Source organism: Acomys russatus, chromosome 2, assembly GCF_903995435.1.
Source record: "Acomys russatus chromosome 2, mAcoRus1.1, whole genome shotgun sequence".
Taxonomy (NCBI): Eukaryota; Metazoa; Chordata; class Mammalia; order Rodentia; family Muridae; genus Acomys; species Acomys russatus.
The window spans coordinates 20,485,153-20,509,757 of NC_067138.1; the positions used below are offsets into that span (position 1 = coordinate 20,485,153).

The 24,605-nt window shown below is 43.5% G+C and overlaps 1 protein-coding gene and 1 pseudogene across 2 annotated transcripts in view; one reads left to right on the forward strand and one right to left on the reverse strand.

Annotated features, from left to right (window-relative positions):
* The window catches only part of Slco5a1 (solute carrier organic anion transporter family member 5A1), a 114,146-nt gene that overhangs the window by 19,679 nt on the left and 69,862 nt on the right, over positions 1 to 24,605 (forward strand). The gene's annotated exons all lie outside the window — the stretch shown is intronic.
* On the reverse strand, positions 21,551 to 22,407 carry LOC127200612 (NAD(P)H-hydrate epimerase-like; annotated as a pseudogene).

The following is a 24,605-nucleotide window of genomic DNA, read 5'->3' on the forward strand; positions in this document are numbered from 1 at the left end:
TCCTTTCTCTGAAATTAGGCATACCCAAGGGCATGGAATGCACAGGGTAGGAGGACCATGCAGCCCAAAGTTGCTTCTGCGGTCCATGGCTGGGTCTGCTGCTGGATGCTGTGGAACTTCCAAGAGGGGAGGAGCCTCTTGGCCTGGAGTGGCAGTTGCTGCTCTGAGGTCCACCTCCATTGAAGAGTGGAGCTGGGCCAGAAGGGAGAGAGAGGGTCATGTGATGAGAGTGGAGAGAAGGCTTGAAAAGCAGGACTTAGTGGGTATGTTTGGCCATGTACTCCTCTCAGGATGGGGAATGCTCTAGAAGGCATTGCAACTTGTACACAATATTTATAGGGTGTAATTTAGTGTCTTCCAGTAAAAAAACAATAAGAGGTTGGCCCATTACTAACTTGCAGTTGATAGAAAATGTTAATAAGTAAAAGTGACTACACGTTCTTCTCCTGAGTGTTAATGGTAATGAAGTTTTGGGCTTGTGATGAGAAAGATTGTGTCTGTGAGTCCATGTCCATGTCCGTCTCTCTCTCTCTCTCTCTCTCTGTCTGTCTCTCTCTCTCTCTCTCTCTCTCTCTCTCTCTCTCTCTCTCTGTGCATTGTGAATGTTTCTTATTTTGGAGGAACATAACCTTTGTTAGACTTTAATTGTTCTGGGGTTACTGATTTTTTTTTTTTTTTCAGTTCTACCAGATGGTAAATTGGCCCTAGTGTTTGGGGGTAGCTGGTAAGCTGATTAATTCTGAGTGGGACACCGGGCTAATTAAAGTGTTCTCTCCATTGTCAGGGAAAGCAGTGTGGCTGTATAAGATGATCCTAGGATGAAACCAGAGACTTGCTCCTTCCTCCCTCAGAGGTTCAGAGTAGCAAAAGAGAATTGTTCACGAGCAACAATTTTACAAATATATGGCTGCTTTATCCTGAAGATGTCTCAGGACAGGAGCTCTGACATCAGCAAACACTGCGATCCCGGCGGTGGGGGGTGGGTTCTGGGAGCAGCTCGAGGTTGGGGACCCCCGAAGCTGCATTCTCAATGAGAGACCAGTGGCAGGGAGGCCAGAGCATCTTCATTTAGTCAGCAGTTAGTGGGTCAGTCCTGCTCTCTGCAGACAGTGCTTAAACAGCTGGGGTTACAGCGACAAGAGGGCAGAGTTCCTGTCTCCAGGAAGCCTAATTTTACTGTGGTTGGCAGAAGTCTTCTAGGAAATGGGGTTTGTTTTTATTTTGCCAACACCGTTTTCTCTTATAAGCGCTAAAGCTCACAAAATGGGAGTAGGCGCTTGGAGCCATGGTCAGTAGTGAAGAAGGCTGTGCCGGAAAGCACAGCCAAGGGGACACTTTGTGAGAGTGGCCGGGAAAGAGCTCACGGAAGAACTAAGGAAGTTTCCGGGCACTGGTTTGCTCTGAGAGTCTGAGGCTAGAAGGTGTTGCATGTGTTTGAACTCACAGAAAGGAGTCCAGTCTTGAAGTAGAAAATGGCAGGAGAAGGGGACAGAGAAGGCAACAGAAGAACAGTATGCACTCTCGTCATTGTCCTCTGGCAGAAAAGTTAATGGAACGCTGCTTTCGTTAACAACCAGATTTTGCTCATCCCTTTGTATTAAGTCTATTAAAAATTACTATCATAAAAGGCTCAAAGCTGGATAATTAGTAGATAATAATTTTTCAATTTAAACGACAGTTTTAGTGGCTGAAAAATCCGTACGGGCATGGCTCAGGTTCTGGCAAGTGCCTCCTTGGCTTTGTCGCCTCATGGTGGGTGGAGTCGCAGAGGCAGTGTGTGTGTGTGTGTGTGTGTGTGTGTGTGTGTGTGTGTGTGTGTGTGTGTGTGTGAGAGAGAGAGAGAGAGAGAGAGAGAGAGAGAGAGAGAGAGGAAGATATCTCATGGTGAGTCAGAAAGTCAGAAGAGAGCTGTGTGGGACCCTTCTGAGGGCAATGTCCCATGTGACTTATTTATTTACGTATTTTATGTATGTGAGTACTCTTCTGTATGGATACCTGCATGCCTGAAGAGGGCCTCGGGTCCCATTATAGATGGTTATGAACCACCATACAGTTGCTGAGAATTGAACCCAGGACCTTTGGAGGAGCAGCTAGTGCTCTTAACCTCTGAGCCATCTCTCCAGCCCCCAACTCTTTCTAAGCTCACCACACAGGGATTGAACTCCCAGTACAAGGATCTGTGGGGCCACCCCATTTGTAAACCCATAGCATTGTTGCCGTACTGATACCATTTTAATCTATTGGAGAAAACTAAGATATTGACTTTCGAAAATTTGTATGACCAGAAAACTTTTAGTCCCACAGCCTCCTCAGAGACTTTGTATTCTTTGATATGCACTTGGGAAATATCGACCCAGTGAGCCAATGTTAGTGGTGTGCCTATTAAGAGGCCTGGTGACAGAGGTGGATAGCAAGGACCTGGGTTTGGAGGGCTAGACTAGGTTTTGGGTGGTGCTCTGATGTTTTGCCCCTATGGACCTGGGGTTCATGTACTCCCTGTTCCTTGGGGGCCCTCATGGTACAATGAACAATGACTACTGAGTTTTTTTTTAATGTCTTTGTGGTTTTGAGTTAGCTAGGCTGGAGAGGAAACCCTGGGAGAGGTGCAGAAAAACCACCCTCATCAGATGTCTCCACGGAGAGTATTTGTTGCCTGCAAACGAATTCTTAGCAGACAAGAAATTAAAATAAAAATCTGTCACTGTGCATGGGACTCTACATCATGAGATTGTTGGTAAAGAAAATCAGAAACATATAAAGACTAAACTATGGTAATGAACTGTGTGGGAAAATGTTGCAACACAGATTTGCATTCTCATGCATCTCGTAGCTGACTTGAATATAAACAGTGATGCTCATAGCAGTGGCATTTATATTTTTCTTCTCTGCTTCTTGTGGACTTTCTCCCCTGTCCCTCTCCGCCCCCTTTCCTTCTTTTTGTGGCGTAGGGTCTCATAATGTAGCCAAGGCTACCCTTAACCTCATTGTGTAGCTAAGGATAACCCTGAACACCCTAACTTCCTCCTTCCACCTCACCAGTTCTTGGACCACATCCAGGGACTCTGAGGAATTTTTTGAAAGAATGAAAACAGTATTAAGTAAAACAAAAAATAAATAAATTGCATGGACCTTAGTGTTTTACCAGATGAGTTACTTTAAATTAGTATTTTCTGGCCTCGTTTGCTTCGACTGGGGGCGGGGCACAGGGATTTGTTAATGCTTTAAATTTAAGGCAGCTGTATTTGACAGTCAGTCCCTTAAGGGGTGTTGGCAATAGCATCTCATTGAAAATGCAGTTGGGACCTGAGGGGGCCAAGCATGGCTCACACAGGTGACCTGAGTCAGAATGGCTCACAGGTCTGAGTTCTTCATCATCTTGATTAGCTTGAGAAGTGCCTGGCAGGTAGAGTAGAAACCACCCACGAGGGTTATTTAAGCAGAAAAGCTCTGACCAGAACAAGGCCAGCACCATTCCAGAGGGAATTAAAAGGAGGAAGCCTGACACAGGCATTTCCTCTCTCTACTTCTTGTTCAGTTTTCACTGCCTTGTCCTCCCCACCATCATGGCTGGGGACGTATGCAACTCTGAGAAAGAGTGAATCTAGCTGACCAGAGAGCTCTGGGTTCAGTGAGACCCGGACTCAAAATATAACATGAAGAGTGACAAGGAAGATACTGAAAGTGAACTTCAGTACTCCATAACACGCACATGTACACATACACCTACACACACACACACACACACACACACACACACACACACACACACACACAGACGCTGTGGATAGACTTTAAAGAACAACACCTGAAACTGTCCTCTGGCCTCCACATGTATACACACAAAGACACCCAGACACCCAGACACCCCCCCCACAGCCCCCACCCCCACATCCACACCCCCCCACCCCCCCACACCCCCACACACATGCAAATACACTTGCATGTGCATGTGTGTGTACAAAAACACGGTTTAGAGTGGAGGTGGAAAATACATTGGGAATTTTGTGTGTGTGTGTGTGTGTGTGTGTGTGTGTGTGTGTGTTACTCTAGTGAAAGAACAAACAAAAAGATAATAGGGATAGGCCATGTGATTTCTTGGTCTCATAATTCATAAAGTTTTATACTTTCTTCTAAATTTCTCTCACACACTCATCCACCATCCTAGTTTAGCTCTGATCTCACCAGTTCACACCTAGACTGTTGGACTCTCTTTTTTTATTTTTTTATTTTATTAATTTTAGTCAGATTACAATTCAATTGTTATCCCATCTCTTGTATCCTCCTGTTCCTCCCTCCCTCCCTCCCGCTGTCACCCTATTCCCCTCCCCTAGGTCTATGACTGAGGAGGACCTCCTCCCCCACTATATGGTCATAGGCTATCAAGTCTCATCTTGAAAGCCTGCTTATTCTTTCTTTGAGTGCCACCAGGCCTCCCCACCCAGAGGACGTGGTCAAATATGGGGCACCAGAGTTCATGTCAGAATGAGTCCCAGCTCCCCACATAACTGTGGAGAATGTCCTGCCCATTGGGTAGATCAGAGTAGGGGTTCGATGTTTACTACTTGTATTGTCCTTAATGCAATAGTTTGAGCAGATGCCCCTGGGACCCAATCCATCTGTCACAATGTTCTTCTTGTAGGTTTCTAGGACCTTCTGGGTCCTTCTATTTCCCCATCTCCTCTATTTCTCTTACCTAGAGTCCCAGTAGAATGCCCTCACATCTATCCCAATCTCCTGGTAAGTGAAGACTTTCATGGGACATACCTTTTGGGCTAGTGCCCAATTATAAGTGAGTATACACTATGTGAGTCTTTCTGCTCCTGGGTTAACTTGCTCAGTATGATAATTTCTAGTTCCATCTATTTGTCCACAAATTTCGGGAATTCCTTGTTTTTAATAGCCGAGTAGTATTCTATAGCGTAAATGTACCGCAGTTTCTTTATCCATTCTTCAACTGAGGGACATTTAGGCTGTTTCCAGGTTCTGGCTATTATGAATAAGACTGCTATGAACATGGTTGAACATAAGTCCTTGTGTGGTGGAACATTTTCTGGGTATATTCCAAGGAGTGGAATAGCTGGGTCTCGAGGAAGCCTTATTCCCAGTTTTCTGAAAAAGTGCCAGATAGATTCCCAAAGTGGTTGTACAAGTTTGCATTCCCACCAGCAATGAAGGAGTGTTCCTCTTTCTCCACACCCTCACTCTGTTGGGCTATCTTGTCTTTTGTTTTCCTTTTTATATGTATATGTCTTTTATTTTTGTAAATTAAAATAAGTTACACTTTTACTCCTTCCCTTGTCTCCCTCCTTCCCATGCCTTCCATGTGCCTTCTCCCAGCGTTCTCTCAGACTCATGGCTTCTTTTTCTTTACTTGTTATTGCACGTATTCATACATAAGTACAACCTGCTGAGTCCACTTTGTGTTGCTTCTATGTGTAGGATTTCAGGGCTCTTAACCACTGATCCATCTCTCCAGCCCTTGTGTAGTACTTTCTAATACCTTTTGGTGCTATGAAAGCTAGTCCTAGGGGAATAGACTTTCAGGTCAGATTTATCTCTGCTTGTCCAAGTCCCATGTCTGAAGTACAGAGTCTTACTTTTGGTCTATGGGAGGCAACCAAAGCCTGTAGCAACACCCTATATTGTTTTGGGAATCTCTCTAAATCCCTGATCAACAGCTCAAATGGTTTTGTTTTGTTTTGTTTTTCATGCTTAGTACTGGGTTTTTTGTTACACAGTCAATGACTCTTGTAGGTAGCACTGTTGGCCCAAGTGCACAACTTCATTCTATTATATGTAAATAAACTAATATAATTCCTTGTGATGTTTTCAAAACTTCCTAGTGTGATTTTCCTCCTTCCTTCCCCTTCCTTCAGTATTGACTCCATTCCCTATTCCTTAGTTAACCCCCTCCTTGTTTTTTCCATTTCTCTCTTCATATCACTTGTGTCCTGCTAATCTTGGCTTTCTTTAATACTTAAAACTTGAAACTAGACAAGTATTGTTAAAAAGTCATTTTATACACTTTTTTGACATAAGCCTTTTCTGGGGGACCTTTGGGGTCTACATCACTGTGGATAAAATTCAATTTTCTGCCTTTCTTTGAAGGCTCCCACATTTATTCTTTCTGTGCTATTACAAGCAGTCCTCTCTTTATTCTCTGTCTTTTCCTACCATATTTTTTTTTGTATGACTATCTTTGCTTTCCCAACACTCCATGTCCAAATATTACTCATTCTTCAAGATCTTGCTTAGGAACATGCTTGTTGAGATCCTCATGGTTTTTATTTCTTGGCAAATTGCAGAAGCATCAGCCTGTTTGAGTGACCAATGAGCAAAGCAAGCTTGTGGTTTTATGGCATCTAAATGATACTAATGCAAGCCTTTCATGCCTGCCTCCTCTCCTTAACTAAATTACAGTGTTTCTGCTGGGACTCACCTTTACGAATACCGAAAGTGCTTTGTAGAAGGAGAGAGGCAATGGATGGGGTGTTTGATAAAAATGGCCTAACAAGACCTCCTCTATTTTGTTTTGTTTTGTTAAAAAAATATATATATAAAGACAGGATCTAGCTTTAGATACTTTCCTTCTTGACTTTATTTTTTATCCTCATTTTCAATTATTTAAATAATTCATTCAGATTACATTCTGATTGTTATCCCCCACTTGTATCTTCCTGTTGCCCCCTTCCTCCCTCTTTCACCCTATCCCCCTCCCCTAGGCCTGTGACAGAGGGGGACCTCCTCCCCCACCATATGGTCACAGTCTATCTGGTCTCATCTTGGTAGCCTGCTTCCTCTTCTTCTGAGTGCCAGCAGGCCTCCCCACCAAGGGGAAGTGGTCAAATAGGGGGCACCAGAGTTCATGTCAGAGTCACTGACTGTATTTTTGACTTTTCTATTTATTCTGTTGTTTATCTTGACAGTCTGGCCTCTCTCCCTTCCAAAGAATTTGGATCTTCTGTGGTTCTGATCTCTTTAACAATTACAGCTGCTTTCTTAGCACCAGCCTGAGTTCTCTCCTGTCTTGAAATTTCCTCTGCCAAACAAATTAGTCCATTATCTTTTAAATCCAACTTAGCTTGAAGTCTCAGGACATGGGCAAAATGAAGCCAGATTCTTGGACAAAATATCACACAAACGGCCTCAAACCAAGTTCCTGATAGGGTTTTGGTTTGCCTCTGAAATCTCAGAAACTTGGTCTCCATTGCCTGCCTTTTTTTTTTCAGCATTCTTGTCTTCCAAGCTTGCACCAGCATGGCTCATTAAATCATTACACTTGTAACATGTGGAAAAAATTGAATTCCAGGGCACATCTGGCTCTAAGGTTTTAGGCTAAGGGACTGTAGACATGACTTCATGCTATTATGCAGTCTAGGCCACCTTGTCAATTATGGTGGGCATAAGCACGTGTACACACTGAAGGCTGTCTATGAAGCTAATGGACACAACTCAGTCAAGTGTTATGGCTTGGTTCTTCAGGGCCTCCTAAAGCCTTGTGCTGGTCATCCACCTGTGGCATTGTTGGAAGGTGAGGACCTCTTGGGAGTTGGGTGGAGGGAATTAGTTTACTGTAGTGGTCCCTTTAGAAACCACTCCTCCTTTTCCCCCTCCCTCCTCTGCCTTCTCCAATGCTGCTGCTTCCCAGCTACCACACAGCTCTTGCCTCCTGCTTCCCAGCTTTGCTTCCCACACACTCCCCGCCCTCAAAAGCAATGGGGCCAACTGATTATAAACTGAAGTCTCTGAAGTTGTGAGGCAAATTAACTCTGTCTGCTTTAAGCCACTGATAGATGCTTGGGTTGAATCCATACCTTGTCTCTTATTAATGATGGCTCAATGAGCTCATGGTGATTTTAAATCCTTTGGATACATATGCAGCAGTGTGATTGTCACATACTTATTCTGTTTGGGTCTGCACTGTTTCCCATAACAACTACATTCATTTCAATTCCTATCAACATTACACAAGGGCTCACTCTTCTCTCCAAGCCTTCTGGGTAGTTTCTTTTTTCCTGTTGTTTTGTGTGCCTGGGTGAAAACTTGATAGCTTATGAAAAGGTCACTGGCTTTAAACAAATTTTTTTGTTACATTTATTTAGCTATTTGTGTGCACATTTATTTATTGTAAACGCACATATGTATGTCAGAGGACAGCCTAAGGGAGTTGGGTCTCTTCTTCTGTGTGGGGCTAGGGAATCAAACTCAGGTCATCAGGCTCGACAAAGTGTCTTTACCTCTTGAGGTGTCTCATTGGCCCCCTTTCTTTTTTCTTTCTTTCTTCCTTTCTATATTTTATTTTACATCTATTTACTTAGTGGCTCTATGCACATGTGTGGATGTGTGAGTTTGTGCATGCCATCGTGCATGCATAGGTAGATCAGAAGACAATGGGGTCAATTCTTGACTTCCATCATGTGAATTTAACATATCAAACTCAGGTTGTCAGGCAGGGCTGTAAGTATTTTTACCCTCTGAGCCATCTTGCTGTCCCAAGGCTACTTTTTTGGGGGGTGGGGTGGGTGTTAATGAATAATTGGATGTTTCAGAATTTCTTTCTGATGAACACATTACTAAAACTCCTTTCATTCAGCTGTGATGACACATGAAGCCTGCCAAGTACAATTTAGAGTTTATTTTTCCTGAAACAGGGTCTCACCATATAGCTCTTGCTACCCTGGAACTCAATATGTGACCAGGCTGGCCTCAAACTCACAGAGATTTGCCCGCCTCTGCCTCCCATCATGCCCAGCTTAGAATTGTTTTAAATCCTCATAGTAAGTACCCTCTATCCTTTGGTATTGCATTTGCCACTGATGAGATTTGCTGAAATTAGCTGAAGGGAATTGTCTGGACTGTGGAGTTACTTGAAGAGAGTCCATCTGTGTGCTGAGAATAGACTGAGTTGGGTAGAGGTCAGTGATGGTCAGTGATGTCTCTGGATTCGAGCCATTCTTGGTGCTTCTCCCTAAAAGCAAATTCTGGTGCTTACAGTTGGCATTTTACATGCTAGGTCCTTACGCTCTCTCTCTTGCCCTTGCACATTTCTCTAAGGGTGCACCCGTCCGCCCGCACCACTCTGTCCTTTTATAACTGTTAACGTCCCATTTTGAACTGTTAAATATTACATGGCAGCTCTATTCTCTCTACCCAGTTCTCAGAATTAAAGATTTGTCAATGAGACTGTTCTGGAACGGTCCCTGAGAGCTTGATGAAGCCCATGTGTAAACTGGAAAATGTAGCATCACAAATTCATGGAAAAAATCTGGAAGATTATTTTGCTGTGAAGATTTTATACAGGATTTTCTGTATAAAAGATAATGGCTTAGTGTTGACTTAATCTGTGTGTGTGATTTGCCCATTGTACTGACTGCTGTCTTCCTCTTGGGAGAACACTAATGGTAGGTTGATTGTTTTTTATGAGTTGACTTTGATATTTGTTGGGTTTAAGGTATTATTCATGCATAGATTTATTCAGATCGCCCAGGAGGCTACATGGTGAAGTGTGAATGCTTGGCCTTAGACAGACAGTGGGTTGCATTCATGCCTTATTAATCTTGGCACTTGGGTATACATTTCTTAGAGTGTCAAAGTCAGATTCCTTTATAAAGTAAGAACTAATTAAACTTACCTTCTAAGAAGTACGGCAGAGGCCAAGTGTGGTGGCGCATGCCTTTAATCTTAGCACTCGGAAGGCAGAGGCAGGCGGATCACTGTGAGTTCAGTGCCAGCCTGGTCCACAAAGCAAGTCCAGGACAACCAAGGCTACACAGAGAAACCCTGTCTTGAAAAACAAACAAACAAACAAACAAACAAAACAAAAGAAAACAAAAGAACTATGGCAGAATGAAAGTTGTCTTCCATATGTGCATGATGGTATGTGTGCACCTACACACACACACACACACACACACACACACACACACACACACACACATTGAATAAATAAATGTGACATAACTTGTATAAAAACTTGTATAAAAATAAAACCTGCAGTAAAAACACTTAATAAGCTCGGTATTGCCTTGCCTTTCTCTGTCTTTAAGTCTGCTTTTACTTATTATTAGAACCTGTGTTTGTCAATGATCACAGGACACCTGATGTTGGCAGTTAACCAGTATGCCAATTGTTATGTTTTTCTTCTTCTTTTTTCATGTTGTCACTGTACCAAAAACTGGGAAGCAGCAGTTTATTTTGGTTCATAGTTTGATAGTTCAAGGCCCACTATGGAGGGGAAAGTATAGTGGTGAGACCATGACATGGCTGGTGATGCTGCACCCGTGGTTAGGAAGCAGAGAGGGGTAAACATGGGCGCTCAGCCCGCAGTCTCCTTTCCTTCTTGTTACTAAATTTGGGATCCCACTCCTTGGCATGGTACATCCTCAATCAGCGTGAGATTTCCCTCTTTGGTTAACCTCCTGAAAACATCCCCAGAGGAGTGTCTCCCAGGTGACTCCAAGTCATGTCAAACTGACAATGAAGATTAACCATCACAGATCAACTAGAGGGCCTGGGGAGATGGCTCGCTGGTTAAGAGCACTGGCTGCTCTTCCAGAAGGCATGAGTGCAATTCCCAGCACCAGCATGAATGCTCAGAACCATCTGTAATTCCAGCTCCAGTGTATCCGATGCCCTCTTCTGGCCTCAGCTAGCACTGTGCAGACTGGCTACACAGACATCCATCCAGGCAGAATACCCCCACACATAAAATAATAAAATTAAAAACAAAACAAGAAACCCAAAGGCAACTTGATCCCCAAATATAGCCTTTTTAACTGTGAAATTCCCAGCACCGGTCTTCAGATGTTCAGGACCACCTCTTTTTTCTTTTTAAAAATAATTTATTTATTTTTATTTTATGTGCATTATATGTCTGTGGGTGTCAGATTTTGGAGATACAGACAGTTGTGAGCTGCCATGTGGGTGCTGGGAATTGAACCCGGGTCCTCTGAACGAACAGTCAGTGCTTCCAACCGCTGAGCCATCTCTCCAGCCCACGACTACCTCTTAATACAAAATGCATTTATTCATCTTTAAGAATTCCCCCAGATTTTAGCAGTTCTAAAACTGTTTAAAAGCCCCCAATTCAAAGTCTTTTTCTGAGACTGAAGGTGATCTATTAGGAACAAGCCCTTGGGGCGGAGACAAACCCCCAAAATCAAGTTCCATACTTCTAATATACATTGGTATGAAACAAACATTCCTATTAAAACATGATAGATGAAAGATTAGCAAAACATGGACCAAAGCAATACCAAAACCCAGAGGGCAAAATACCAAGTCCCCTAGCTCGTATGAGCTCCACTAGACTTCAGTAGCCCTGTTTCTTCAATTCTATTGCTTATAACACACCTCACCTTTCTGCTGAGTTGGTTCCAGTCTGTGCCTGCAGTTCCCCCAGGGACTAGTCCATGGTTTTAGCACATCCCAACATCCTGGGGTTTCCACTGCAATTTAGTTTCCTCTACACAGCTTTATGCAATGTCTGCTAGGGAAGCCAACCCTGATGCGCATTGGCTGACTTCATCAGCTTTCTGGAACCCTGCCAGAAATATCTGCATGACTCTGTAACGTTCTGCAGGTTCTATGTCTGCAATATTATGTGGAATGGAGTCCTGCTGCCAGCTAGAGAATATGTTGGCTGCCTTCTACCACAGCTGTGTGCCTTTGACATGAAAGCATGGAACCCCTTCAGTGGCATTCTCAGTCTGGGTTCTCTCTCATTTTTTTTTCCTGAAAATTTGCATTTTCAGAAGTTGCAGCTGAGTTTGAGTTTGAGATTAACCTGGTCTACAGAATGAGTTCCAGGACAGCCAGGGCTTTACATAGAGGAACCCTGTCTCAAACAAAACAAAACAAGAAGACTTGGCACCCTTCATTGGATGAGGTCTTGCTCTCAGGTCACCATTCCTACTGCCTCAGTGAAGAGCGTGTGTCTTTTATTTTTTACTAATTATTTATTCACATTATATCCCAGTCATACCCCCCACCTTCCTCTCTTCTCAGCTCCATCCTCCCTCCTCTTCCCCTCCCCCACTCCTCAGAAAAGGGGATTCCCCACTACCAACACACCCCAGATTATCAAGTCCATCAAGTCTGAGCACATCTTCTTCCCCTGTGGCCTGGTGAGGCAGCCCTGCCAGGGGGAAGCGATTAAAAAGCAGGCAACAGAGTTCATGTTAAAGACAGCCCCCCCCCCTTACTAGGAGACCCACATGAAGACTGAGCTGCCTATTGGCTACATCTGTGCAGGGGGCCTAGGTCCAGTTCATGCGTGGTCCTTGGTTGGTGCTTCAGTCTCCATAAATCCCACTGGGCCCAGGTTAGTTGGCTCTCTTGGTCTTCTTATGGAGCTACTGGCTCCTCTGTGTCCTTTTATTCCCCACCCCTTACTCTTCCACAAGATTCCTTGTGTGCCACCCAATGCCCAATGTTTGGCTGTGAGTCTCAGGATCTGCTTCGAACTGCTGCTGGGTGGAGTTTCTCAGAGGACAGCTATGCTGGGCTCCTGTCTACAAGCATAGCAGAGTATCATTAATAATGTCAAGGGCTGGCTCTCTCCCATGGGACATTGCTTGGACATTCCCTCAATCTCTGCTCTGTCTTTATCCCTGCACACCTTGTAGGCATGGTAACATTTTGGGACTTTTTTTGTGAGTGGGTTGGTGTTTCCTTCCCTTCACTCGGTGCTCTGTCTAGTTAGAGGGTGGCCTCTTCAGTTTCCGTGAGTCCTGCTGCTAGAAGTTTCAGCTAGAGTCACCCCCCATATCTTCCTAGGAGCCTACCCTGTCATAGGTCTCCAGCTTGTCAACAAGATGCTCCCGCCCATGGTTTCTCTTGTCTCTGTGGGCCCCTGGTCTTTCTACTCCCTCTCTCGCCAGGTCTGATCTCCACCTTCATTTCTCTCTGTGCTCCCTCTTCTACCCTGTTTCCTCTCTTCAACCACTTCTGCTGTCTATTTTACTCCCCCTTCTGAGTGAAATTTAAGCTACCTCTCTTGGGGTCCTCCTTGTTACTTATCTTCTTTGGGTCTGTGAATTGTAGGATGGTTGAAGAGTATGTTTCTAACAGTGCTGACTTCCTTTACAGTCACATCTGCCTTGTTGACATCTTTCAACTTGCCCCCCCCCTTTCCTTGCCAAGCTGCATATGTTCCATGTCTTCCTTCTCTTCCTTTTCATTATTAACATCAATAATATGGCGGACAGTAAGCATGCCATAGGCCAAATATTATGCTTTTAAATCTCTTCTGCCAAACCGCTTAGTGCACTGTTTTTGAGTTCAGCTTCCTTCAGACTTTCAGAGCCCGAGAGGAGCACAGTCACCAGAACGTAGCACGGGTGGCTTCCAGCTCAGCGTCCAATGGTCCTTCTCTAGCACACCACTTTAAAAGCTCTACCAGAATATCCCTGCCAACCAACTCTGCTGACCCAGGAGCCCCACAGCCAGGCGGACTGCAGCAGCGGCCTCACTCCTTCCTCATTACCATTTTTCTGCATTAGTTGCCTTTCTTGTTGCTGTGACAAGACACCTGGCCAAAATGTGCCCCATCTGCTTGGCTTCAGAGCATAGGGACACAGAACGCATGCAGTGTGCGGTCACGTTGTGTCCACAGTCAGGGAGCAGAAAAAGATGAAGTCTAGCACTTAGGTTGCTTTTTTCCCCCCTTTTAATCAGAGTGGACACCTCCGCCCCCCGCCCCACACTCTAGTCCACAGGATGGCACAGCGCATTAGGGACAGGTCATCTCTCATCAGTTCGACCTCTCTGGAAATGCCCTTGTTGACATGCAGTGAATGTCCTAGGTGATTTCAAATCCAGTTGACAGTGAAGAGTGGCCATTGCATCATAGTTTTTGCATCAATATGCTGAAGAGTCATTTTCAATATATGGTAGGGATGATCAGCTTTAAGGGTACTGTTCAGCGTTTTGACAAATGTTTACAGTCATGGAGTGAACATTACTATCAGAGCACAGACAGCTTCTATCACTCCCAAAAGGTTACTTGAGTCATGAAACAAGCCTTTCTTTCCTCCATTGCCCCTGATAACCACTTGAGGTGCCTTCTATCAATAATCTTATCAACATATATGTCCATTCCTCTTGGGTAGAGTAAGGAAGGAATTGCTCACCTTTAGATGACAAATGTGTGTTTACCTGTAATAAGCCACACTTTCCTCCAGTGTGGCTGTACCATTTTGTATTCCCAGCAGCAACATGTGAGAGTCAGGGTACGGTCAGTGAATGTTAGCCAGTGTGGTGACAGTAGGTTGGTGTGTGTGTGTGTGTGTGTGTGTGTGTGTGTGTGTGTGTGTGTGTGTGTAACAGAACCTAAGCAAATATATTACCACTAAGCTAACTCCTAAACCTCCAAGTTGTCAGAACTGTATTATATGCTTCATGGGTATACGTCTTTTGCCAAACATATATTTTGCATATATTTTCTCATAAACTGTGGTCTAGCCTTAAAAAATAAAGATTTGGAACTGGAGTTAAGAGTTCAGCAGCTAAGAGTGTGCGACGTCTTTGCAGAGGATTCAAAGTTAACAGTAAATCTTAAACAACAAAACTAGATTAAAAAAAAAAGAGTTTTAGGTTCACACAAAGTTGGGATAAGGACAATGAGATTTCTTAAGATTTCCTTGCTCCCAAACACAGCTTTCCCTGTCATCACCTTCCACCAGAGTAACAGATTTGTTATAATTGATGAACTCAAATAAAACATCCTTCGCACTGTCAAGTATAATAGGAAGGCAACAGCAGCTATCTGTCCGTAATTCATGTGTCAGCTGTCTGCCACATAAACTCCCCCCGGAGTGACATTTATTAGAGTGAGGAGTCTCAAGGCCATGACTGGACCTCAGAGATTGGAGGAGAGCATTAGAGAGAAACAATACAATATATGGGGAGCGAAACAAGATGAGATGCTGAAGAAAAGGAGCATGCCAGGCGCAGTGGCACACGCCTGTAATCCCAGCACTGGGGAGACAGAGGCAGGTGGATCGCTGTGAGTTTGAGGCCAGCCTGGTTTACAAAGTGAGTTCTTGTATACAGAGAAACCATATCTTGAAAACCAAAACCAAAGCGAAACCAAAGAGTGGTAATGAGGGAATGGAGAGGCATTAATGTTTCCTGAGGTGACACAAAGAAATGCCCTGTCATTTTAGATGGGGACCAACAATAGACCAAAAATAAGATTTTACCAATTTTCTCAGTGAGTTTTAATTTTTGTTTTCTTACATATTATGGGTGAGAGATTACTTACAGGAGCATGGTGACTCCCCTCCCCAAAGAGCTATGTCACTGTAAAGTCTCACCTCTTTAGCGACTGCATGGAAACTGCCTCATGGAATCCAGGTTTTAATCAGCCTTCTACTTGGATTTCCCAGAATCGCTTGCAGTGGTGTGTGGAGAGTAATAGTTGGAATCCCAGTCAGGGTCTCCTGACCTTCCCTAGGGAGAGTCTATAGCTCTATTTCCATTATCAAAGACTTGGCTACTACCCTATTATCCCAATCTAGTTGCTATGGTAACAGAAGCACAGTCCAAGAATGGCATCTTATTACCACCAGAGCAAAAAAGCTCCACACAAAGCACAGATAGGTTGTATAACTACTGATGGACTGATATTTAGGGAGTAAGGTAATTGGAAGTTCTGGTTATTAGAAAATCTCTGTCCATAGATGAGGAGGGTCATCAGGGAGATAAGTAATTTTTCTGGGAACTAGTTTCCCAAAGAGACCTACATGGACATCTTAGACCTGCATGGACATCTGACTTGAATATTGGGTTGAGTGGTCGTTGACCCTAGAATACTGCACAGTACTTCATAATTTTTGAGACATGTATCCCAGATGGGCTATGAACTTACTGTGTGTTCAAGAATGAATTTAGGGGTGCCCCATATTTGACCACGTCCCCTGGATGGGGAGGCCTGGTGGCACTCAGAGGAAGGATAGCAGGCTACCAAGAAGAGACTTGATACCCTATAAGCATATACAGGGGAAGAGGTCCTCCTCAGTCAGTCATAGGGGAGGGGAGTAAGGGGAAAGTGGGAGGGAGGAAGGAATGGGAGGATACAAGGGATGGGATAACCATTGAGATGTAATATGAATAAATTAATAAAATATATTTTTTAAAAAAGAATGAACTTGGGGATTGAACTCAGGGCTCTGTACATACTACACAAGCATTCCATCAACTGAGCTTTCTTTTGAACCTTATTTTTTTTATTTTAAAGCAAAATCCAGGTATTAGTTTGACCATTTGCCATATTTCCTTTACTGTATCACTAGGAAACGCTAAAACATTAGGTGTATTAGCCTAGGTGAATCCATATTTAAAAATAATCTTTCTTGTTCTTAAATGAGTAACAAAGTGAAGGATTTACAAAGGACATGCTATAAATTGGAATAGTTAAAGCACCGTCCACTTATACTGTTGTGAAGAGTAACTGGGGAGATACATTGAAGTCATGTTCTCTTACAGTAACAAAGGGCCAACGTTAGCTTTTATAATTATATTGCTGTTCTTGCAGTAACTGTAGACTTTGACTACTAACAGTCTGTAGCAACTTTTGCACATGACATCACGCCACTTGTGCCTAGGTGTCTCCGTGGAGATGGTGCTTCAGCTGTGTCACTCTGTGCCTGTTTACCTGGTAGGTGCTTCCTGGTAGTGACGTCATCTTCCCAAGAGACAAATTAAACAGGTGGAGAGCTCTGCCAAATCCTCTCTGTCATTACTGGAGAAAATGTCATGCAACGTTCTTAGAATAAAATATGCTTTTCAGACAATGTGTCTTTTCCTGCCATCTCATGGCAGCCAGTTAGTGACAAGACTGGAGCTGGAAATCTGAACAAGTTTCCTTTTCACTGAGAATGCTCTTATGACTCCTTCCAAAAATATTTAGAAAATTCCAGTTCTTATACTTTCTTCAGTCATAGATACCTGATGCTACTTATCATTAAGTTTTCATCACTTTTTTGTAGTTTGAAGACACTTGATTCCAATTGGAATAAGGACAGCCTTTGGCCAAGGTCTAAAGCTGTACCACTTACTAAATGGTCCTCAACTGCCCTAGGCTGACACCGCAAGCTGGCTTCGAACTTCTCATTTTCCAGCCCCCTGCCTCCCGAGCACTGGGATTATAGGCGTGTAGCCTCATGCCCAGTGTATGTGGTGCGGGGGACAGAACCCTGGACATCACGTGTGCCAGGCAGACACTCTAACAACTGAGCTATATCCCCGGACAGGAACCCATCTTTTCAATCTCTGCACTGGGAAAAGTAAGTTCTTTGTATAAAACTGTTAGTGTTAGATGGCATCAGTGATGTGTAGTATATTTTCTGAAGATAGTCATTAACAATAGTTTTGTTGTCATATTACTCCCACGTGAATTGTATTTCATGAACTATTGGTTCAACTGAAATATTGCTTGAACTCTGTACCCTTATTGAACGTTTGTGAAATTGCTATCCCTGTGAATATTGACTTAACAAAAGAAATTTCTTTTGTTGTAAATTGTCTTTCATTTTACATTTATAACTTTTTTTTCTCTCCGGGGGGCAAGGTCTTACCTTGCAGCATAGGCTGGCTGTATACTCTGTGCAGCTCCCTTCTTGAGTGCTGGAATTACAGGCCTATACCACTATGCCTGGCAACACAGGTTTTTATTCTGCATGAGCTTGCCTATTAAGAATATAACATGTAAGCTAGGTTTAGCGGCACAAGCCTGTAGTCCCAGTACTCTGGAGGCAGAGGCAGGTGGATCTCTGTGAGTTCAAACCAGCCTGGTCCACAGATTGGATGACAGGCTAGCCAGGGCTATATGTAGTGAGACTTTGTCTTAAAAGCATAAAAAAAAAATTAGAAAAGTGGCTTTTTGAGAAATGCATGTGAGAAAGGTTCATGTAAGCCTCTGTGAGTTATAACCACAACTTAAAACTATAGTGAAGGCAAAATAAAAAGAAACAGCAGTGTGGAAATACAGGTATTCCTGAGCCCAGGCAGATGCTCAATAAATGGAATTCTTCCTTATAAAGGACAGCACGTGTTTTCTATACAGGGCCAGACAGTGACTGTTTTAGGCTTTCTGGGCTGCCCCATTTCTGCCGCAGCTACCCAGTTCTGCTGTGGTGATATTCAAATGACTTTGCAGCACTGCATTCCAAACCCACTGTATGTACTGTACCTGTCTGGTAGTTTGTCAACTCCTAACTTAGTGTAATAGCTTGGCCTGAGAGAAGTCACGTGACTATTAGGCACATATGGATTGCGCTCTCCAGATGCCTTCTGCTCACTTCCCGGTGGTGTGCTCATGCCCACTGTGTGTCCAGTGCTCTGTCAGGCTGCAGAGAGAAAGACGGATTAAACATGGCCAATAAGCTGACAGCGCACAGAGATGGAGCACTTTAAGGCTCAAAGAAAAAGAGAATTCCAAATGGTGTCTTTGCTTTTCTTAATGGAAAAAAACTAGAACTATGAAAAATAATAAAGGGCACATCAAAGATCCCAACAGGGTTGTCCTACCTGTGAGTGAAGACTCCTGGGAAGAGGTTGTTTGCAAGGCTCACTGGCTGCTTAGCACAGCAGCGCTGTGGAGAGGTGAGAAGGCTGTAGGTCCAGACCCTGGTTACGACTGATCTTCGGGCAGCTTTAAGCTCGCCATCACTGGTCCTACTTTATGTTAGACCTAAGACCCTGTTGAACATTTTGACCAGCAGACCCAAAAAATCTTTTGCAAGGTATCAACTTAACAGAACCATAGCCTCCCACTAGTCTGAGGGTTAGAGTTTTGTCAGACAGCATCTAAGGCCTATAGCGGATCTTTCTCCATCTTACTATAAGTCCCTACCTGGTGTATCCACTAGTATAACTGAAAGGTGTCCTGCTTTGTGGATTCCTTTTTTCTGTGACCATAAATCAGTGATACTCACTCCACATTGGAGCATTGAACTTGGGTAATCTAAACCCATGGTCCAGGGCCATGGTCACTTATATTTGGCTTCTGAATTTGGCTCCTTTCTTCATCCCTTTGAGATGAGAACAGTGTTTGTGCATTGACCTATCCAAGCTAACAGCTTTGAACAAATGAGCATATTTCATCTAGCTTGTTTAAAAAATACTTTACATACTAGAAAATTCACAGTGTACATAATTCAGTGATTTTTTTGGTGGGGATAAAATTGTGCACTTCTCACCAGATTCTACTTTTAGAACACTCATTTTATTTCTTCCAAAGAAAAAGCTGACATAAGATCAGGAGAGCTCAGCAGTTAAGGGCACTGGCTATTCTTCCAGAGGATCTGGGTTCAATACCCAGCACCCACACAGTGCTCACAACTATCTGTAATTCCAGTTCCAGGAATTCTGATGCCCCTTTCTGGTCTTCTTATGCACTGGACGCATGTGGGACACAGACATACATAGTGGCAAAACACCTACCTCTAAGTCAAGTGAAATAAAAGAGAAAACAAGTTTTAAAAGCCGACATGGAATGAACGATATAACAGCATATACAGTAGGAAAAGATTTGGCACCCTTTCCCTCACTGAGACCATAGGAAAAGCTCCCTTGTGCACCTTTTAACACAGTCCCCAGGTAGCCAGTGAGTTGCCTACATTACTAGGGCCTGGTGTTCATCATCTATAATTTCCTATGTTAAACCACGTGAGGTGTGTTCTTAAAACGTCTTTCTTTCATTTGCCTTGAACTTTATCCAGCCTTAGTGTTCATCATCAATTCATCCGTTTGTGTTGATAACACCGGCATTCTAGTGTTAAGAAAGTTATGTCATTTGTCTCTTCTCTTCAAGGCAGACACTTGGGCTGCTTTTAGTTTTAGCTCCTATGGATCAGGTGCTGCCATTCTGCCTTTGTACGTGCATATACTCTTGGTTCGTGTGTGAAAACATTGAAGAAGAGTGCATGTAGTTCATGAGGACTCTACCAGAGAGCTGGGACAACTGTACCCTTTTAGAGTCTTACTAGCAGCATGTGAGAGTTCTAGTTACTCTACTATCTTGGGAGTTAACCATCCAAGTAGATGTTTGGCAGTATTTGATTGTCGTTTTAACATGTTGTAGTGTTTAAGTGAGAAACATCCACCATAAGCTTATGCAGGAACACTTGGTCACAGGATGGAGGTGCTATTTTAGGAATGTTAGGAGGTGGGGGCTTATGGAGGAAGCACATCTCTGGGCTTTGAAGGTTCTCAGGCTCACCCCGCTTCCAGATCTTTCTGTCTGCGTTGTTGTTGTGACTGAAGATGTGAGCTCTCAGCTCTCTGCTCTGCCCTACTGCTGCCTCCCCTGGCATGGACTTTCCCTCTGGGACCATAAGCTCTTCCTTATAAGTTGCCTTATACAGTATTTTAGCACAGTAAACAGTACATGTGTGTTTCCTGCCCTATGTTCTTATTTGCTACCCCACAAGGCTTCTTTGTAAAGCCTCTGTTCAGATATATTTTCCCCAGTTATCTGCTCCTAAACTTACCAGGCTTTACACACAGGTCTATGATCTGTTTTGGTTTTATGCATGGAGATATACTGGTTTCAACATTGTCTCTTAGGAATACCGTCCCCTTTCAAAGGAATTATGTTTGTGTCTTGGTCAGAAGCCAGTTGTGTACTTGCTTATGTTGGTCTGTCTTTGACTTTTTCCATCTCCTTGCTTCATCTGTCTCGATATGAGCCAGTTCCACACTGGCCCAAGAGTGACATTTAAAAGTCTTGGGGTGTCTATGTTCTCCACCTGAATTGCTGGGCATCCTTGTCCTTTGCGGTTTAGACAAACTTTAGAATGAGTTTGTCAGCTCCTGTAAAAAGCATTGTTGGGGTTTTGACTGGAATACATTGCAATCACATACAAATTTCAGGAGAATTGATGTCTTAATGGCATTGAACATCTCAAGCCATGAATAAAGTATACATCTTTTCCACTTTACTGGGTCTTTCTTAAATTCCTTCAACCATTTTTACATTTCCCACAAAAAGTGCTGCACATGTTTTATCTCTACATTATATGTGTGCCTGTATTTACGTACTTCTAAACTTTAACATTTTTATTGACTACTATTATTGTGTGTATATATGATGTGTGTGTCACTGTAGGTACGTGGAGGTCAGAGTACAAATTTCGGGAGTTATTTCTCCCCTTCCACCTTGGTTCTGAGTGGGATCTCACTGGCTTCTGCCTTGCTAGGTAACTCAAGCCAGGTCACGAGTCTCCAGGCTTCTGTCTCTGTTGCTTACCTCACTGTAGAGTGCTCGGCTTACAACAGCATGCTCCTGCATCTGACCTTTTTGTGTAGGTTCCAAAGATTGCACTCAGGTCAACAGGCTTGTGTAGAAAGCAATTTTACTTATCGAGCCATCACCCCCTCCATGTGTATGTATGTGTACACACACACACACACACACACACACACACACACACACACGCACACACACACACCCCACAATATATATGCACCAATATACCTTGTACCTTTTTTTTTTTCAAGAGAGACTGTACCAAGTCTTTATTGGGAAACTTTCCCACCACCTTCCTTACTGTAGATGGTATACATACTCTGTGTCAGGGTAGCATGATAGGTTCGGCTGGTACTTCTCTTCTGGAGCAGGTGGTACAAAAGGCCCCCTTCTCCCAGGTAATGATATCAGCCAGTAAAGTTGGCTGCAGACTTCTTGGGTACTGTCAGTGAGATGTGTAAGTCTGGTTGACTTCCGCCAGGATTTCCCTTCTCTGCATCGTATCCTGAGGGAATGTCGACGCTAGCAATGGGCACAGTGAGTCCACTCAAGACACTCAGGATGCTGTGGAATAGTTCCCAAACACCACCCTTGAAGCTGAAGCCAAAGATGGCATCCATCATGAGCTCATACAAACTCATCAACCATCATAGACTCCGGGGGCATTTCACCAAGAAAAGGAATGTTCATCTTCTGACACTGAATCACCAGCCCAGGGAAGAGTGGGTTGTTAGATCTTTTGGGGTAGTAGATAGTTGATTGGTAACCGAAAAGTTTGACATGTCCCCCCCACACCAGATCATCACCTCCGTTATTCCCGGGGTCACAGATGACCAAAACAGTAGGGGGGCTCTTAGACATGGACGTGGGGCGTTATAAGCCTTGGCAATGACCGTGGCACATCTCAGGCTGGCCAGCTCCACAAGTTGATCCACGCTGAACTGGCATTGGTTAAACAGCTCCTTGTCCATGGCTGGAGCCTCCTCCAGCCTTAGGTCCTCCATGGTGGCACTCGCTGTAGTCTCTGAGCCCAGGCGCTGAGTTCCTTACCAGGTAGGCCCTGCCTAGCACACACTTTGCCTTCTTGTGATCCTGAGCAGGCGTGAGCCTGCAAGCAGCAGCCCGAACCCCAGCAGAGCCTGCAGCCTGGACATTCGGCACACAGAGCACCAACTGCTGCACCTGTATATATATATATATATATATATATATATATATTATCATTTTTGAATTTATTACTTAACAACTTTCTTTTTTTTAATTTTATTTTATTAATTTATTCATATTACATCTCAATGGTTATCCCATCACTTGTATCCTCCCATTCCTCCCTCCCTCCCATTTGCCCCTTACTCCCTTCCCCTATGACTGTGACTGAGGGACTCCTCCCCTTGTATATGCTCATAGGGTATCAAGTCTCTTCTTGGTAGCCTGCTATCCTTCCTCTGAGTGCTACCAGGTCTCCCCATTCAGGGGATGTGGTCAAATGTGAGGCACCAGAGTACGCGTGAAAGTCAGACCCCACTCTCCACTCAACTGTGGAGAATGTCCTGTCCATTGGCTAGATCTGGGTAGGGGTTTGAAGTTTACAGCCTGTATTGTCCTTGGCTGGTGCCATAGTTTGAGCGGGACTTCTGGGTCCAATTCTGCCTATCATAATTTTCTTCTTGTAGGTTTCTAGGATCCTCTGGATCCTTCAACCTTGCCATTCTCCCATGCTTCTCTCATCTAGAGTCTCAATAGGATGTCCTCCCCTCTGTCCCAGTTTCCTGGTTAGTGAAGACTTTCATGGGACATGCCTCTTGGGCTAGTATGCAGATATAAGTGAGTATATACCATTTAACTCTCTCTGCTTCTGGGTTAACTCACTCATTATGATCATTTCTAGTTCAATCCATTTGTCCACAAATTTTGGGAATTCCTTGTTTTTAATAGCTGAGTAGTATTCCATAGTGTATATGTACCACAGTTTCTTTATCCACTCTTCTACTGAGGGACACTTAGGCTGTTTCCATGTTCTGACTATTATGAACAAGGCTGCTATGAACATGGTTGAGCAAATTTTCTTGTTGTGTGCTGGAGCATCTTCTGGGTATATTCCAAGAGTGGAATAGCTGGGTCTTGCGGAGGCCCCATTCCCAGTTTTCTGAGATAGCACCAGATAGATTTCCAAAGTGGCTGTACTAGTTTGCATTCCCACCAGCAATGAAGGAGTGTTCCTATCTCCCCACATCCTCGCCAGCATGTGGTATCGCTTGAATTTTTGATCTTAGCCATTCTGATGGGTGTAAGATGGAATCTCAGAGTTGTTTTGATTTGCATTTCCCTGATGACTAAGGCACCTGTATATTTTTGATGTTTTTGTTAAGGTATATTGTTTTGACCTCTTGACCAGTGTGTGTGTGTGTGTGTGTGTGTGTGTGTTTGTGTGTGTATTTATATATATTAGATTTTAATATTCATCTTGTATCTTTCACACTTTCCAAAGTTGTTTATTAGCTCTATGAACATTTTTTTTTTTGAAACAGGGTGTCTCTGTGTAGCCTTGGCTGTCCTGGACTCACTTTGTAGACCAGGCTGGCCTTGAACTCAGAGAGATCCACCTGCCTCTGTCTCCTGAATTCTGGAATTAAAGGTATGTGCTACCACACCTGGCTTCTATAAACTTTTGAAAATATACATTTCTAAATTTAAATTTATGTTTTTGGCAAAACTATCATCACACTGTCAAAGTATTTTGCATTCTTCACTCACACTTTAGAGATGAGTGCTTTCCCACGGTATAAAGCTTTTCATAAATACTAAACGAATAGCCACTTTATGTCTCTACACTTTGTCTGTTACTGCTGTCATCTGATTTTTCTGAAGTATTGTCTTTGGGCCATGGACACATGGTGGTAGAGAGCTTGCCCAGCTTGCATGGAACCCGGGTTCCCGCTCAGGACTGCATGCATCAAAGCAGGAGCATCAGGGCCTCACAACTGTCTTCACCTCTCCACTGAGTGGTGAAGTCAGGTTGGAATATAGGAGGCTTCTCAAAACCACAAATAATACATCTTTGGGTCTAAATACATTAAAAGCCTGACTGTGCAAGTCTGCATCAGTAGCCTCTAAGAATCATTAGTCTGCTGATGTCTTTTTAACCTACCTTAATACTGACATAGTCCACTCTTTGCTGGCTACTGGTTAGCTTCACCTTTTACTGTCTGCATTTGCTCTTTTTTTGGTAACGTGTGAAGGTTCAGATTTTTCACTAGTGCTTTGATTAGCTACGTGCAGTTCTAGTTCAAATTACTGGAGGAATTGTTCTTTTGTTTTGTTTTGTTTTTGAGACAGGGTTTCTCTGTGTAGC